This window comes from Propithecus coquereli, unplaced genomic scaffold (assembly GCF_000956105.1).
Source record: "Propithecus coquereli isolate 6110/MARCELLA unplaced genomic scaffold, Pcoq_1.0 Scaffold114, whole genome shotgun sequence".
In the NCBI taxonomy this organism is placed as follows: domain Eukaryota; kingdom Metazoa; phylum Chordata; class Mammalia; order Primates; family Indriidae; genus Propithecus; species Propithecus coquereli.
In genome coordinates this window covers 2,819,757-2,827,626 of record NW_012135414.1, presented here as the reverse complement: position 1 = coordinate 2,827,626, position 7,870 = coordinate 2,819,757, and positions in this window count along the sequence as shown.

Below are 7,870 nucleotides of genomic sequence, written 5' to 3'. Positions count from 1 at the left end.
GAGGTCTCACTCTTGCTGAGGCTGGTCTGGAATTCCTGACCTCAAGTGTTCCTCCTGCCTTGGCCTCCCAGAGTGCTAGGATTACAGGCATGAGCTACCGTGCCCAGCCGCTACATCTTGTATGTATACGGTACCTGGTACCTGTGTTTGGGGTAGTCAGGGGTCTTGGTCTATGCCCAAAAGGTCCTCATGGTGCCTTGACCACTGGGCAGGGCTCTGTCAGTGCTGAGTTCCTTTCCCCTTCTAGTCCCTATCCCCCCACCAACCAAGCTCCTCTTCCCCCACCCAGCTTCCCTGTTCCCCAACACTACCCTCATTGCAGGACCTTTGTATATTTTGGCTCTTGGAATCACAGTAGCTGTTCTCTTGTTGCCAGTTGGGGTTAACTGTTTTCAGGTAACTGGGTTTGCCTATCTTACCTTCATAAAGATAGGAATTGAATTTGGACTTAATTTCTCCTACCATGCCTTCTCCTTTTGTCCATATTGCTAGGCCCTGGTATTGTCAAAGCCCTTGGGAGACTTTGGCTTACATCTCATAAGACAGGTGTTTTGTATAGTTTATTTGCAGCTTGTTCCTTTAGAGGAGAAGAGATTATGTAAACTTTTATCTATGCACAGGGTCCACCCAAATAGCCTTCCTGCTTTTGTAAATAGAGTCTCAGTGATGAAACAAACTTTTTCTGTTTCCATTGTAACTGAGATATCAGTTGGCATCACCCTTTCTTTAGAGATTAAATAAAATTGCATATAGTGCTTTACCCCATATTAAATGGGAAGTCCAGTGCCATCATAGAGCCTTCTGTGTGTTCTAGGATTGGGAAGGAGCTTGATTTCTCGTGACTATTCTTGCTGGCCCTTGCTGAATTTGCAGTTTTTGCATTCTTTGTTCTAAATTTCCTGCAAAGGGCCTGTCACACCTATCTTAACATTCCTTTCTGCTAATCCAAGAATCTCTGAATCCGCCTATGAGCCATAGGGCCCCCCACTTCAGGATACTCTGCCAGGGTAATGTATAACCTCCATGTATTGATTTACAATTTTGCCTGCCTGAAATGTACCCCTGCCTTTAAAAACCCTGGCCTGTAAGGCATTGGGGAGTTTGGGTCTTAAGCATGAGCTGCTCATTGTCCTTGCGTGGCGCCTTGCAATAAAGATGCCTCTTTCTACTGCTGCAACTCTTGGCTTCTATAGGGGAGCTGGAGACCACCTCCTACCCCCCTTTTCGCTCTTATGTGGGCTCTTAGGCTGGATCTAGAAACTAGATTGACAAAAGAAAAGCATGCAAGTATTATTATTAATAGTTTTACATGTACATGGGGATCTTCACAAGACAGTGAAGTCTGAAGAAGTGGCCAAAGCAAGATGTTTTTATACTTTTTAGACAAAGGATGATAAATTTGAGAAGAAATGACAGGATAAAGGGTATCGGCTAGGGGTGGTAAATTTCTAGGGGAGTCACTAGGCGATATATGGGGGGTATAAAACTAGTAGAAGATGAGGGTAACTTCAGTAAGCATATTTATTCGGATCTCTTTGTGTATCAAAGAAAGTGGTTTGCATATTTTTCTCTTTTCCTTCTTTGGCTATTTGTTTTCTGTCTTCTCTTCCTCTTCCTACCTCTTAAAAGTAGGTGTTTTCTACAAGCACACCTTTGTTCCCTTCTCATTCCATAGTCTCCTTGAAATATTATGGTTCCAACTCATTTATTTATTTATTTTTTAATTTCAGAATATTACACAGGTACAAACATTTTGGTTACATATAATGCCTTTGCCTCGCCCAGGCCAGGGCTACAAGTGTGCCCTTCCCCCATACAGTGTGCTCCACATCAGTTAGTTGTGAGTTTACCCACCCCCACCATGAAATGCTCACATCCAAAAGACAGAAAGCTCACAAATCAACAAACTAATAAACTGTCTCAAGGAACTGGAAAAGGAAGAACAAATTAATTCTAAACCTAGCAGAATAAAAGAAATAAGATGAGAGCAGAACTAAATGAAATTGAGAACAAAAGAATTATACAGAAGATTAATAAAACCAAAAGTTGGTTTTTCGAAAAAATAAACCAACTCTCTGACTCTTTGCAGCTTACTCTGAAATACCAATACAGGTTCTATGTTTTCTTTTTCTGATTGGCTCATGCTACCTATTCTCTGTGTATGGAACACTCGTCTTTCCATTTTTGCATGTCCAGTCCTATTCACCCTTTGAGATCCATTTCCTCCACATGCTACTTTCTTTATGATGCTTACCTTGGCTCTATCCACAGCTTCTGCTGAACTCCCCTAGTACTTGAGAAGCAATATAGCATCATGCCTAATTTGCTTGAGCTCTTGTGAAAGATACTGCTGGCTTGGCATTGTGGCTTTGCCTTATTTTATCAACAAAATGAGGATTAAAATAGTTATATTCTTATTGATTAAAATTTCTAGCTCCAGCCTGGACTATACTCTCAGTGTCCAATTCTACATCATTGACTGTCTAATGGGTATATCAGCAAGGATATCCCATGCAATCTCAAACTTAATACATGTGTTCAAAAAGAAACTTATTTTCCTCTCTAAACCTATTCCTCCTAGATTTCCCATCTGTCAGTTAACTGTAGCACCATCCTTCCAGCTAGCCTGACTTTAAAACACTCTCTCTCCCTCTCTCTCTCTTGCCTCCTCACCCAATCATTTACAAAAGAAAGGATAATCCTCTACTGTATTCATAATCATTGTTTGCCAAGTTCTATTACTTTTAGTTCCTTAACACTGTAGGAAGAGTATTAAGGGATTGTCCCTATCCCTGCATTTCAGTTCCATATTTACTGCCCTAGTTTAATTCTTCTTCATTATCTCTCATAGATCTTTCCCATCATCTTATAAACTATTTAAGGACAGGAACTGTGTTTCACTTACTTTTGTATCCTCTCACTATGCCTGACCTAAAAGATAATAAATATTTGTTGAATTGAGTTATTTATATTAATTTTCTCTGTGGAGGCACTGATAGACATTTCCCAAAGGATAAGAAAATCAGAGGAAGGAGAAACTTTTAATGGCCCTGGAGCAATGCCTTAAAGATAGTCATAAAGTTGGTAGAGGATATTTATTCCCCAGTAATGGTGTTCTTACCCTAGTCCCCTCCTGCCTGAGGACTCCCAATAACAATATCAACAAGGCCTACCCTGGGTATTTTTGTCTTACCCTCTTGAGATTTTTGGGTCCCCTTCATGATCTACTTTCCTTGTTCTCTCTCTTCCTTCTCCTCATTTTCTGGGTATCAGAAAAAGTCCTGGCTCTCAGCTACCTGCCAACTAATTCTAAATGTGAACTTTCAAATGCTGAAGAACCATCAAGTTCTTTACTGGAATAACTAATGAAGACACTTGGGGCATGGAGGCTCTGGCTTTCTATCAATGGTTGAGTTGTTCCTGAAGATACACTTACCTTGCTGATGAGTATAACTGGTCCTGCTCAAGGGCCTGGGGAGCAGAGGACCTTATTTATTACCTTCTTCCTCTTAACTTTCCCCTTTAACTGGGAAACTTGGATACCTTGGAGCCTGCCTCAGAACCTTCAGACAGTGTCTCTTGCTCTCCTTAGCCCATCTTCACTTCCCAGCTGCATTTCTCCCAGTGTCCACAACCTAAGTAATAGATGTGTATTGGGCTTTTGGTAAGCACCAGGTATAATAAATTAAATGCCTTTCTTCGTTTAAACCTCAAAACCATCTTATGAAGTAGATACTATCATTACTCTCTGGGAAATGGAGATCAGGTAATTTGCCCAAGGTCACAGCATATTTCTAGCATGTCCCTCAGATGATCTTGTCTCCTGGTAGTATTCATGTACTTGTGTAATCCCCTTCCCTTGCGGGTGACTTTGCTTCTGATGAAGAGAATACAGGAAAAATGAGATGTCACTTCTGTGATTAGGTTACAAAAGATTGTGACTTCTATTCTTTTTTTTTTTTTTTTGAGACAGAGTCTCACTCTGTTGCCCTGGCTAGAGTGAGTGCCATGGCGTCAGCCTAGCTCACAGCAACCTCAAACTCCTGGGCTCAAGTGATTCTACTGCCCCAGCCTCCCGACTAGCTGGGACTACGGGCATGTGCCACCATGCCCGGCTAAGTTTTTTTCTATATATTTTTAGTTGGCTGATTAATTTCCTTCTAATTTTAGTAGAGGTGGGGGTCTCACTCTTGCTCAGGCTGGTCTCGAACTCCTGAGCTCAAACAATCCGCCTGCCTCGGCCTCCCAGAGAGCTAGGATTACAGGCATGAGCCACCGCCCCAGGCCCTGTGACTTCTATTCTTGCCAGCAGACTCTTGCCTTCTCAGCTTACATATTTTGATGAAGCCAACCTGCCATACTGGAGAGGCCCACATGACAAGGAACTGAGGCCAGCTAATAGCCAATAAGGAACTCAGGCTCTCAGTCCAATAGCCCAGGAGAAATTGAGTCCTGCCAACAATCACGAGTGAGCTTGCAAGGGGATCCTTCCCTAGTCAAGCTGGCACTTTGATTTGCCGCTTGTGAGAAACTCTGAACTGGAGGACTCCGTGAAGCCGTGCCCAGATTCCTGACCCACAGCAACTGTGAGATAATCAACGTTGTTTGAAGCCACTAAGTTTTGGGGTAATTTATTACCTGACAATACATAATACACCAGGTGAATCTGATTGGCTCCAAACTTCATGTTTTTCACAATTTTATTAGGTTGTTTCCTACTACTCTATACTGGTTCCAAGTGCAGAGTAACTTCATATCCTTCATGAGATGGTCTCTGCATCCCCTAGGAGAATCCCTGGTTCCATAAGATCTCTATTTGTTGTTGTTTGTAAGCTCAGTCCCAGAATCCAGAAGTTCAACTTCTTTTTTTTTTTACTTTTTTTATTTTTACTTTTTACTTTTTTTGGTTGTTTTATTTATTTTTGTTGTTTTTTAAAATTTTTTTGTTTCTGAAGTTCAACTTTTTAGTCCCTTACTCTTGTGATTTAGGACAGCTGGGCTGAATAGCCAGGCATTCCAACCCCAGCAGCCCAGGGAATGCCAGTCATCTTTAGGGTCCGGGATGCTGTTGAGTAGGCTGGCTGAGTTGCCTTGCTCAAAACCTCCCTCAGGGTATTGCTGAAAATCTGGGTAAGTACTGGAAAAATCAAGCCTTCTCCTTTCCTTCTCCAAGCTTCTAGCTATGACATTTGGAGTGTCACTCTCTCATAGCATTTATTCCAGTGAGAGGAATCATATGGTAGCTGGGTTTGCTTTTGGAGGGCAAGACTCTGTTAGATAAATAGACCCTCCCTGTGTCTGGCAGGCAGAATCCTATGGGGCCAAGAGCTTGCAAACACTGAAACCTGAGCTGGGCTAATGAGGCCTTAGAAAGCACCTAGTCTAGTGGTGCTTATCTCTGGCATTAGAATCATCTGACATCAGAATCACTTGGGAAACTTTGGTCTTTTTTTTTTGCCTCACCCCACCTCCCCGCCCTGGGGAACTTTTAAAAAATAGGATACTTGAGCTCTACTCCAAAGCAATTAAAAATCATAATTTGGGGGTGGGGATGGTGGTGAATATGTACATCATACTATATGTCTTCCTGTTTTCTGCTCTGGACTTTTTCAGTTCCTCACATGGGCATGCATCTTGCCAGGAGTCCTCTGCTTAAAATGCCCCTCTCTCTTCCATCCTTTATTCAGTAAGTATTTACAGACTAATTACTATATACCAGGCCCTGTTCCAGACATTGGAGATACAATGATGAGCATGAACAAAGGTCTAGATAAGAACTGAGGTCTCCAGATATTATACTTCATGCTCACTCAGTTTTGTCTTTTGCCCTAGTTGCTAATTAAAACTTACTTTGCCATGTGGTATGACCTTGTTAAATTATTGCTGGCAAGTACCCTGTCACCTGTAAGAGCTAAACCAGGGGTGGGGAATCTGCAGCTTTAAGGCTACATGTGGCCTTCTAGGTCCTTAAGTGTGGCCTTTTGACCGAATCCAAATTTTATAGAACAAATCCTTTTATTTTTATTAATACATTTTTGTTCATCTTTTATATTTTTATTTTTAAAATGAATGTATTTAAAATACCAAGGAATAAAATAAGTTTCAATGAAATAATCCTCCCAGATTGACTGGCACAATAAGAACATTAGTAAGCCATGAGGGCTAAATTGACGGCTGCTACACTCATGATTTATTTTAACTTCCCCCGCCTGACTGGTGCCACTACCGCACAAGGCTGGTTAGCAAGAGTTTATGGGGGTCAGGTACACCAGTCTGTTATCAGCTTTTGACAATGGTGTACTGTGTTTCTGTTTGAAGTGGAATTTGTGAATAGTTGTACAGATCGACAGTATTTTACAATTCTGTCTGCTTAACAGCCTATCATGTCAAAGAAGACCAAGAAAACGCTGAAGGAAGAAAACAGATTTTTTAATGAGGATTGGGAATTGCAATATTATCTTGTTTCTGCCAAAGATAAGATGATTTGCTTGCTTTGTGATATTGCAATATCAACATTAAAGAAATTGAATGCTCCTCACCATTATAACACTCATAAGGACCACAAATATTTTAAATTAGAAGGAGAAGCACAAAAGGTTGTATTGCAGAAATTAAAAGATGAAAAGCAAAAGCAAATACAATTCTTTCAACCAGCAATAAGACCTGGAAATAATGCCACTGAAGCAACTTATAAAGTAGCTAATATACTCAGGAAAAAAGAGAAGCCATTTAGTGACATAGAAATCGTGAAAGAATGCGTTGTAGAAGTTGTAGTATGTTTGGACCCTGATAATGTTTGAAAGTACAAACAACTGCCTCTTTCAAGGAGAACCATAGCTGATCAGCAGCAGGAATTAGCTTTCAACTTAACAGAAAACTTCATGAAATACTTCAAAAGGAGTAATATATATTATTCAATTGCTTTGGATGAATCAACTGATACTACTGACTCAGGGCAGGTTTTATACTTCATTTGGGTTGTAACAGAAGATTTTCTTTGCTACAAAGAGTTACTTTCTTTGGGCACTCTTGCAGACAGAACACAGGGGATAGGTATCTTCAACAACTTTCAAGATAAATGTGAAGTTGGACTGAATTTGGTAAATTTAGTGAGTGTATGTACAGTGTACACTCCATAACAGGAAACATGAAGGGTTTATTGCACAGATAAAAAATATTAACAGATCCAAATGCTCTCATTTCTTTTCATCATATCTTACATCAGCAAAATCTCTGTGCTAAAGGTACTAGTTTAAATAACACTTTGCAACAAGTTATGAGTATTGTTAACTATATTCATGCAAAGGCAACACAGCATTCTCAGTTCTGTAACATGCTAAAGTTGAATGATGAGGTATTCAATGTGGATTTGCTGTATCATTCTCACATGAGCTGGCTATCACAGGGACAGGTGTTAGCCAGAATTTTATCTCTGAGAGCAGATAAATTTTATAAAGAACGGAATCAGCAATGTGAATTATTGAAAGAAGATTTCTATACGAATGCAATGTTTCTGTGTGATATCATGTCAAATCAAAACTTGAGGCCAGGCATGGTGGCTCACACCTGTAATCCTAGCACTCTGGGAGGCTGAGGCGGGAGGATCGCTCGAAGTCAGGAGTTCGAGACCAGCCTGAGCAAGAGCGAGACCCCCGTCTCTACTAAAAATAGAAAGAAATTAACTGGACGACTAAAAATGTATAGAAAATATTAGCTGGGCATGGTGGCACATGCCTGTAGTCCCAGCTAATTGGAAGGCTGAGGCAGGAGGATCGCTTGAGCCCAGGAGTTTGCGGTTGCTGTGAGCTAGGCTGACGCCACGGCACTCACTCTAGCCTGGGCAACAAAGCGAGACTCTGTGTCCAAAAAA